Raw genomic sequence first — 11,234 nt, forward strand, 5'->3', positions numbered from 1 at the left:
GAAGTAAATAGATTCATTTTATCACAACTAAGCAAGTTATGCAACCCACCATTCGTTTTCTTCAATCCCGAAAGAAAATAGAATGCCATGAAGATTCTTCTTTGTGATATAAACGAGCGAAACGAGATTGAAGAGGAATGGGGTGGGGGGAATGGTGATCACACCACCGCCCGGGGAGGGCCCTAGGTGTGGCCAAGATACTTTTTGGGGAGACCCAAAGAAAATTACACAAAACTAATGTACCAATTCTGCAATCTGTAAAATATGCTGTTCTCGACTGCATATATCCATGTGAATGTAGGAAAATAATAGCAATAGTAATTATAAAACCTGTATTTGAAATTATAGAGCTCAGTTTTCAATTAATTTTTGAACTCTTACTATATGCAAATGTATCAGATACTGAAAGTCAGCTCAGTGGTCTGGTTTAACTACTTTAATAATAATAATAATAATAATAATATAATAATAATAATAATAATAATAATAATGTTAGGGTTAATGTTTAGCTACAAAGGGAATTTCAACTTGGGGGGGCCCGGGCCCCCCTCCTGGCCCCCCATAGCAACGCCACTGCCACTGCCGGAGATAACGATACCTTATATTGCATGCAAATTATTATTTATATTGCATAACTGCCTTCACTATCATGACCAATACTATGATATATGAAGGTACAGTTTGCAACCTGAAGAGTTCAAAATAGTAATGGATATGATAGTGATCGTTAATTAAGTATATCAATCAATCAATCAATCATTTCCTGTGGCACCGACGGGGATGCATTGGGCATCGATGAACTCACGCTGCCAAATTTTGTCCCGGGCTAACTCCTCAAGATCTTCCCAACACTCACCTCGTGCTTCCCGCCTCATTGTCTTCAACCACGTACATATATATATTTTTTACATAAAATTTCGATTACATTGATTTACAGTCGGGGCGGACTGACCATCGGGCATTCGGGCAGTGCCCGAGGGCCCAGATCACCATGGGGCCCAAACCACCCACGGTTTTTAAATCGCATATCTTTGACGTTGTTACTGTCATCGGTGTTCGCTACATCTATGCCAGATTTCCACTGATAGATGATCTGAGTCTTTTTTTAGCACAATACTTTTTTTTAAGGGGGAGAGGGGGAAAGGGAGAGAAAAAGGATGTATAAATTTTTAGTTACGGTATATATTATGTATACATGTGCGTGTGTGTGTGTGTGTTTATCTTCTCTCTCTGAGAGAGAGAGAGAGAGAGAGAGAGAGAGAGAGATAAAGGCTATACACACACACACTCACACACATGTATACACTACATAAAATATACCGTTATATTAAAATACATTATATATTATATGTATATATATATATATATATATATATATATATATATATATATATATATATATATATATATATATGGAGGAGAGAGAGAGAGAGAGAGAGAGAGAGAGAGAGAGAGAGAGAGAGAGAGAGAGAGAGAGAGAAACTATTTGTTAAACTTTGGAAAAAGGAGTGTGTGTGTGTGTAATTTAGAAACTGCGCTGGTATCACCTAAAATGAACGTACGCTTATCCGTCAATCTGTCATCACATCATTAAAGAATAAGCGAGTATCGCAATCGGGCACTTGCCTAATAAGTTTCCGCAAGCCAGATAAATAAAGTCCCGTTGCTATTTCTAAGCCAAGGCATTGATACTGCATTACCAGATATTCTGGCGAAAACCATATTGGTCCACGACGGCGACCGGGTATAATATCGTGTTTAAGGAAGTGTAAATTAATATAATGTGTGTGTGTGTGCGTGTGCGCACGTGTATCTTGAGAGAGACTAAATAAGAATCTAATAAAAAAAATTGCAATGTATAGTCAAGGATGTTGGTAACTAGTGTGGTGGCTTTCCGGGTGTGGTATGGTAACAGTGATTTTATGTTTATGTCAAATGCATCGCCGTTTGTCATTAGCACCAAACATTATCACGATTGTTTCTGCTGTTTTGAATCATTTCAACTTGTTCTGTGGCGAGAGCGGAGTTCTCTTTAGGTTTTTCACAAGTTCGATGCACCATAATACCATTTATCATAAACTACAATGAAAATAACTTTTCAAACAAACTTTTAAGGATCAATGTTTTGTAGAGAAATAGGTAAGTGTGCAGTGATATCTTTAGACGGTTAAATTTAGATCCAATGGTCGTTATGTGATGATTATTTTACGTGAGATTTATAAACAATGTTTATTTACATAAAGTGTAACAATCTATGTTACAATTAGCCTACATAGATATGCTTCACGAATTTTGACTGAAAAACTTGTGCCGTGAATATCTTGGTCACGGTGATTATTGCATGGATTGCAAGTGAAATGATGTGCACTTTGGTACATGTTTTAGGCTAGATGTCAGGCTAAACAAACAGTATAAAGATATACTGATTTTAGGCTATAGGCCTATGCTGATTTTAGGCTATATGCCGTGACTATACTGTGTTTATTTTTAGAGTATATTGAGTCATGATTAACTTAGGCCTGCTAGTACTCTTAGTATGTACTGATTCAGTACTGAATATATTTAGAAGTAATTAATCCATATTTTACATGCATGTAGAGTAGCAATATTCAACTACAGTATCCCACTATCCCTTCATATATACCAACGTTTACATCCCTTTGTGCTGACTGTCCCATTTATCCAGGAATTACTGCGCTGACTGTCCCCTTTATCCAAATATTACTGTGCCGACTGTCCCACTTATCTAGGTATTACTGTGGTGAATGTCCCATTTATCTAGAACTTACTGTACTAACTGTCCCCTATATCCAAATATTACAGTGCTGACTGTCTCATCTATCCAGATATCACTGTGCTGACTGGCCCTTTTACCCAGGTATTACTGCTCTGACTGTCCCATTTATCCAAGTATTACTGTACTGACTGCCCCTTTCATCCAGATACTACTGCAGTGACTGTCCCATTTATCCGAATATTACTGTGGTAACTATCCCATTTATCCAGTTATGTACTATGCTGACTGTTCCATTTTTTCCAGGAATTATTGTTTTGACTGTCCCTTTTATCCAGGTATTACTGTAGTGACTGTCCCATTGATTTACGGACTATTCTTCGAAAACAACTGTTCGAAAACAGTTGCACGATTTAGTAATTGTTCGAACCAGCAGTTTACAGACAATTCTTCGAAAATGTAATTTGATAGCTGTATCCAAGAAAACTCATTAAGAATTTTTTTAGTTTAAAGCATACACCCTTCGCAAACAAATGGCTGAATTTATTCAAAGCGAGAAAGACCGGGACATGCTATTAATGGACGGATTCCTGTATGTTAAGGACAAGCAAGTAAGATCAAGGGTCTACTGGAAATGCATACATTTTGCTGAAAAGTGCAAAGGGCGCCACATAACAGTTGTAGGCTCTATCAGTTCTACCTCCGGTGAGACTGATCATGCTGGAAATCCGACAAATGTTGAAGTACGCAAGTTTTTAAGATAAAGTGTTGAAGTACGCAAGTTTTTAGATAAAGTGTTGAAGTACGCAAGTTTTTAGATGAAGTGTTGAAGTACGCAAGTTTTTAGATAAAGTGAAGACAAAAATCAACACGAGAGTCTCCTCATTGTGTTGTTTCTAACGCATCTTCTGAATTGAGTGATCGTGTTGCAGCCGTTTTACCGCAAACCAGCAGATTAAAAATGATTAATCCGTCGAGTGAGTTAGGCAGGAAGAGCAGTGTGGAAGAGCTGAGGTTAATCATCGGAGCGAATTAATATTTTCTGAAGAACCTACGAAAACAAACAAGGGCGAACCTTTTCTGCTATTCGATTCTGGAGAAGTAGAAGACAGAATGCTGATATCTTCAACCCAGAAAAATCTAAGCGTGCTTGCTTCATGCAAGCATTATTTTGTGGATGGTAATTTCAAAACTGTGCCAGTTATTTTCGAACAGTTTTACGCCGTTCATGGCATGAAAAACGGCTATGCCATACCTTTGGGTTTTGCGTTATTACCGAATGAGAAAGAAGAAACATACACCAAATTTCTTAGGACTGTTAAAACAACAGCATAAACTTTAAATGTTAATTCTGTAAACACAGATTTTGAGCCCGCTATATTAAGTGCAATTCAGGAAGAATTGCCATCTAGTAATCATTACGGTTTTTTTTTTATTTGTGTTAGCGTTTATATAGAAAAGTGTGTGGTCCCGTTGCTAAGTAACCAATTGGTTCTTAGCCACGTAAAATAAGTGTAATCCTTCGGGCCAGCCCTAGGAGAGCTGTTAATCAGCTCAGTGGTCTGGTAAAAACTAAGGTACACTTTTCGGCCTTAAGCGAAGCTCTTGCGTTCGTTCCCGCAGATAGAGTCATTGAAACATTCAATACACTAATGGATGAAAATATATACCCAACTGAGGCTTTACCCATAGTCGACTGTTATGAAGATACCTGGATTGGGCGGCGCCCTGGTCGTAGGAATACGCGTCGCCCGGTAAGTTTAAGGCCCCGAGCACACTAGCCACTCTGTGGCACCACAAGTGGCCGCGCAAACTGAGATGTGGTCCTGTTTTGAAAGGGTACAAGACGATTTGCCCGGGACAAGCAACTTTATTGAAGTGTGGCACCGAGCATTCCTGCAACAAGTCTCTGGCTATCATCCAGCTATGTGGAAATGTTTATCAGCACTGAGAACAACAGAACAGGCGCTGAATGAAATCAATATCGAGAAGTTGTTGGGTGGCACTGAGTGCAACATAGGGGAAAAGAAATATCGGAAGTCTGCAGAGAAAGCGCTTGAAATCGCTTACTAATAAATTCTTTGATTTTTTGCCTGCCGTTTCTTATCATTTTAGTTTGTCAACTAGCAGATGTTTTTTTTAGAAAATTCAGTATAACAACACTTTTATTTGATCTTGTTTTATTATTTGAGACACTGTCATCTAAGAAATAAAGTCGTGTCCATTCTATTTTTCCCTCTTTTTATGAATATCCTCTGATACTAATTAATTTTTTCATTCTCATAGCGAAAAATTATTATATAACCTAGTTCGAACAATTATTAATTTAAACAACTGTTGATTCGAACAATTACTTTTCGAACAACTGTTGTCGAACAATTGTTTTTGAACAATTACTTTCGAAAAATTGTCCGGATACCGTCCCATTTATCCAGGTATTTCTGTGCTGACTGTCCCTTTTATCCAGGTATGACTGTGCTAACTATCTCATTTATTCATATATTACTGTGGTAACTGTCCCATTTATCCAGGAATTACTGGATGGCATTGGTAGTGACCCACTGACGTCGATGTTTTGACTCCTGCAGGAATTTAGAAGCATTCTCGACCGTCGAATAACACAAATCCTTCTTAAATTCTTCTCCCCCCCCAACACACACACATAAATATACATAAATAAATTTCTGACCCACATCAGGATCGAACCCAGGTCTTGCAAATGTAAGACCAGAGCGCTGCCAACCGGGGGAAAACACCCTGGTATGCAAGCAGTTAGCCTGCCCAGGTAATTCCTTGGGTACAGTTGTACTCAGGCTCCAGCTTCTTTTATGACTTGTGTGGCCTGGTAGGCAGCGCTCTGGCCTTTCATTTGAAAGACCTGGGTTCGATCTTGATGTGAGTCAGAAATTTATTTCTGTTCCACACGTAACTGTGTGTTGATAGTTCTATACACACACACATTAATATATATATATGCGTGTGTGTGGGTGGGTGGGTGGGTGTGTGTGTGTGTGCGTGACTGTGAACAAAATACGTGTAAAACTGTTTGAACAGACAGACAACTACTTACATATCACCGTTTTAATGCACTTTGTTCATTTAGCGGTAGAGCCTGACTAATCGTACAAAGACTAATTACCTATATTACTCGACACTTAACGCGTTGACCGCGTTTTGACCTTGTTTCCGAGGATGCGGTCCAGTTCTGCACCAATTCCTGTTAGGCTGGTCCCGTCTGACGCAAATTATTAATAATCTCATCACAATAACACATTCCCCACTAACTTTTGTTATGATCTGATACTTCGCATTCTCTTCATGTGCACATGCATTGCATCAATTACTGCTCTTAACACAGTTTCCCCTTTGAGTCGAAACTGAAAATTAACCCCGATTAACCCGAGCGAAAATGACATCGTGAAAAACGAATGAAATTATCCTCCACTAAATCTTTGTAACGTGTAAATAATCTAATGATACTCGACGACGAGTTTTTCTGCTTTCATTAAAGGTTTTCGATGATACCTGCTATTTGTAAATTCCTGTAAAGACATACGTACATACATACGTAGATGTATACATATACATACACGTGTGTGTGTATATATATAATATAAACTATATATATACATATATATATATTATATCTCTGTATATATATACATACATATATTTATACAAATGAAAAACACACAAACACACACACAAACATATATATATATATATATATATATATATATATATATATATATATATATATATATATATATATATATATTGCAAGGACGGATGACTACACTCGTAGCCGAAAATACAGCAATTGCAACACGATGAATTGCGCAATTTAAGCAAAGGGCGTTCCACATATTACAGGTGAGCAAGACAGCATTTACAGAATAGGAAAAGACGCTTTGGTGAGAGTTAACGTGACGTCACGGAATCCAGCGGGTCCTTGAACTATTGTGGTGAGGTTTTTAGGGTGCAGCCCAGTGGGTTTTGACATTCAGTGTTTCCGCGTCAGTATGTATGTCAATATAAAATCGGTGTCAACTGAGATGCACGTTCCTCAGGTAGCCTCTTCTCTAAAAACGCGTTGTTTAGACATATAGTCACAAACCTTTTTAGTTTTCTGTAAAAGAAAACTATTGAGATGGCTTTGTCTGTAGTCACAAACCTTTTCAGTTTTCTGTAAAAGAAAACTATTGAGATGGCTTTGTCTGTAGTCACAAACCTTTTTAGTTTTCTGTAAAAGAAAACTATTGAGATGGCTTTGTTTGTAGTCACAAACCTTTTTAGTTTTCTGTAAAAGAAAACTATTGAGATGGCTTTGTATGTAGTCACAAACCTTTTTAGTTTTCTGTAAAAGAAAACTATTGAGATGGCTTTGTCTGTAGTCACAAACCTTTTTAGTTTTTTGTAAAAGAAAACTACTGAGATGGCTTTGTCTGTCCGTCCGCACTTTTTCTGTTCGCGCTTTTTCTGTCCGCCCTCACGTCATAAAAAGTACTGAGGCTAGAGGGCTGCAAATTCGTATGTTGATCATACACCCTCCAGTCATAAAACATACCAAATTGCAGCCCTCTAGCCTCAGTAGTTTGTATCTTATTTAAGGTTAAAGTTAGCCATAATCGTGCTTCTGGCAACGGTATAGGAGGCCAACACCTGGCCGTGGTTAAAGATTCATGGGCAGCGGCTCGTAGAGCATTATACCGAGACCACCGAACGATAGATCTATTTTCCGTGGCTTTGATTATACGTTGTACAAAAAAACCCGATTGCGTCGAAGAAACTTCGGCGCATTGTTTCCTAGTTTATTTTCCTGTTTGGTACTCATCGGGCAGACATCGGGCCATCTTAATGCGCTTCATGTAACAACAAAGTAATGAAGTAGGCGTTGTTACTCTAAATACAATGGCTGTTGTATAAGGTACTGAGTGCCTGCGTAATGCCACTGTGGTTTTGTGGTCCCGTTGCTAGGTGACCAGTTGGTTCTCAGCCACGTAAAAATAAATCTAATCCTTCGGGCCAGCCCTAGGAGAGCTGTTAACCAGCTCAGTGGTCTGGTTAAACTAAGATATACTTTTCTAATAGATGCTCTCGTGTAAGTTTCGTTCGTCTGCTTAAATCAATATCTAAAATATAATCGTGGTGTTTTCACTGTTTATCATTATTGTCATTACTTCAAATACACTGTCTTATGGTAAATGCATAAATTATCAAAATATATTCATACTTTTATGTTATTTCATTGAGTGACTTTACTATACTAAATATCCCATGAAAATTACTCGTAACTGATCGGTATATGAAATACTAATTGGAACTGGAATATAAAATTTAGGCCAAAGGCCAAGCACTGGGACCTATGGGGTCATTCAGCGCGGGAAGAGGAATTGAAAATAAAAGGTTTTAAATGCGTAACAGGAGGAAAACCTCGCAGTTGCACTATGAAACAACTGTTAGGGGAGGGTGAAAATTAAGATGGAAGAAAGATTATATAAACGAAGGTATCCTGAAAGGAAGGAAAGAGGTTGCAGCTAGGGGTAGAAAGGACGCTGCAAAGACCCCTAAAGTAATGCCTACAGTGCACCGCGTGAGGTGCACTGATGGCACTCCCCCCTTACGGAGTGAAATAGTATTTGACGACGAATGGAAGACGGTAGGTAGACGAATGGATAGACAAAACAATAGGAAACACTGGCAGATGACTGACGCAAACAGTTCACAGTAGACATTACTGTCTTTGACGGGTGACGTACAGACAGAAATAGGAAGAACAGACGAAAGACCGTACGATGCAATAAAGAGATTGAAAAAAAAAAAAGCTGAATAAAAGGGAGGCAAATCAACAAACGAATATTTTTACATAAAATCGTCAGCAACTCAAAAGTTGTTCGTTCCAACTTGAATGTGGTGAATTATAGTTGTACCCAAAGACGGACCCCATGAGGAGGGTAGTGCCGTCAGTGCTCCTCATGCGGTGCACTGTAGGCATTACTTAGGGTTCTTTGCGGCGTGCCTTCCTTAGGCCCCTAGCCGCAACCCCTTTCGTTCCTTTTACTGTACCTCCTTTCATATTCTCTTTCTTCCATCTTGCTATCCACCTTCTCCTAACAATTGATTCATAGTGCAACTGCTTTGAGGTTTTCCTCCCGTTACACCGTTCCAGCGCTGAATGACCTCATAGGTCCCAGTGCGTGGCCTTTGGACTAAATTCTATATTCAGTTCATTCCAGTAAGTGTTTAATGATCGAGACTATGCATTTGGTAATGCGCCTCTGTGCGTGATCCATTCGGAGCCTATTGTTCCCGTCTCTATTCACTTGGTAATGCAACCGCACCCGTGCAATTAGTTCATTATCAACGTTGAATGGAACATCTTAATTAGTATGGCAATGATCTGTTACCATCGCTTTAACTAATGTGAAATGCTTGCGCAAGGATATAAGATATATATATATATATATATATATATATATATATATATATATATATATATATATATATATATATATATATATATATATATATATATAATATATATATATATATATATATATATATATATATAAATATATATATATATATATATATATATATATATATATATATATATATATATATATATATATATATATATATATATATATATATATATACAATTTAAACATGCGCATGTATGTACGTATGTATGTATGCATATACACAACAAGCACTTGTGAGTGTGTATATATATATATATATATATATATATATATATATATATATATATATATATATATATATATATATATATATATATATATATATATATATATATATATATATATATATACTTCCACAAAGACCAAGATTAGACACTCTCCTCAACAGGATTACAGTCGCAAAGACAACAGCAGACTGTGACGAAGCTGCACAATAACGTCTTTACTTTCCTCGCACATTACTAATTATCAATCGTATATTCATTTTTAATTATTGATCTCTTGTCGACGCGTATTGTTACAGAATCCATCTGCATCCGGGGAACGGCAAGATTTTTCAGCGCAAGGTTAGAGAAGTAAAAAAATGCGCCAAAGTTTCTCCAGAGCAATCGAGTTTTCTGTGCAGAGTTTAATTTAGGCCACCGAAAATAGACCTATCTTTCGGTGGTCTCGGTATAATGCTGTATGAACAGAGGCCCAAGAAACTTTAACCACACGGCCCTGTGGTGGCCTATCCTATATCGTTGCCAGAAGCACGATTTTGGCTGACTTTAACCTTAAATCAAATAAAAACTTCTGTGGCTAGAGGGCTGTTTGATGACTGGAGGGTGGATGATCAACTTACCAATTTGCAGCCCTCTAGCCTTAGTAGTTTTTAAGATCTGAGTGTGGTGAGAAAAAAGTGCAGGCAGGAAAAAAGTGCAGATAGAAAAAAGTGCAGACAGAAAAAAATGCAGACAGAAAAAAGTGCAGACAGAAAAAAAATGCAGACAGAAAAAAGTGCAGATAGCAAAAAGTGCAGACAGAAAGAAAATGCAGACAGAAAAAAGTGCAGATAGAAAAAAGTGCAGATAGAAAAAAGTGCAGACAGAAAAAAATGCAGACAGAAAAAAGCGGATAGAAAAAAGTGCAGACAGAAAAAAAATGCAGACAGAAAAAAGTGCAGATAGCAAAAAGTGCAGACAGAAAAAAATGCAGACAGAAAAAAGTGCAGATAGAAAAAAGTGCAGACAGAAAAAAAGTGCAGATGGAAAAAAGTGCGGACAGAAAAAAAGTGCAGACAGAAAAAAAATGCAGACAGAAAAAAAGACAGAAAAAGTGTGGACAGAATAAAATGGGACGGACAGACAAAGCCGGCACAATAGTCTTCTTTTACAGAAAACTAAAAAGCAAGCAGTATAAGAAATCAATATACAAAAAATGAAAGTGATATGACAGCCAAAAGGTGAGTCACAGTGAAAGCTTGTGATTAGATAAAAAAACAAAAAGAATCAGCCAGCACTGATTAGCGGACAGAGTTGCTCTTCTTCGGCGTCTGTGATCTTTAGCAACCAAGGACATGAGACAGAGACTGTGGAATGGAATGGATTATAAAATTTAGGCCAAAGGACGAGCGCTGGGACCTATGAGATCATTCAGCGCTGAAAAGGAAACTGAGAGTAAAAAGGTTTTAATTAAAGGTGTATCAGGAGGAAAACATCACAGGTGAACTATGAAAAAATTCTCAGGGGAGAGTGGAAAATAAGATGGAAAAAAGAGAATATGAATGGAGGTGCAGTAGAATGAATGAAGGGAATTGTAGCTATGGGCCGAAGGGATGCTGCAAAGAACCTTCTTAAGTAATGCCTACAGTGTACCATTAGAGGTGCACTGACGGAACTGCCCCACCCAACCCCACAGGGTGTACTAGAATATTCATTACCCATGCCTCGATATGAAGCTTTATAGGATTTGAAAATACATCAAATTACATTACTAATGACATCTTTGTGATTAAAAAATTTGCACAGTGAGTA

The sequence above is a fragment of the Macrobrachium rosenbergii genome, chromosome 23 (genome assembly GCF_040412425.1).
Source record: "Macrobrachium rosenbergii isolate ZJJX-2024 chromosome 23, ASM4041242v1, whole genome shotgun sequence".
NCBI lineage: Eukaryota > Metazoa > Arthropoda > Malacostraca > Decapoda > Palaemonidae > Macrobrachium > Macrobrachium rosenbergii.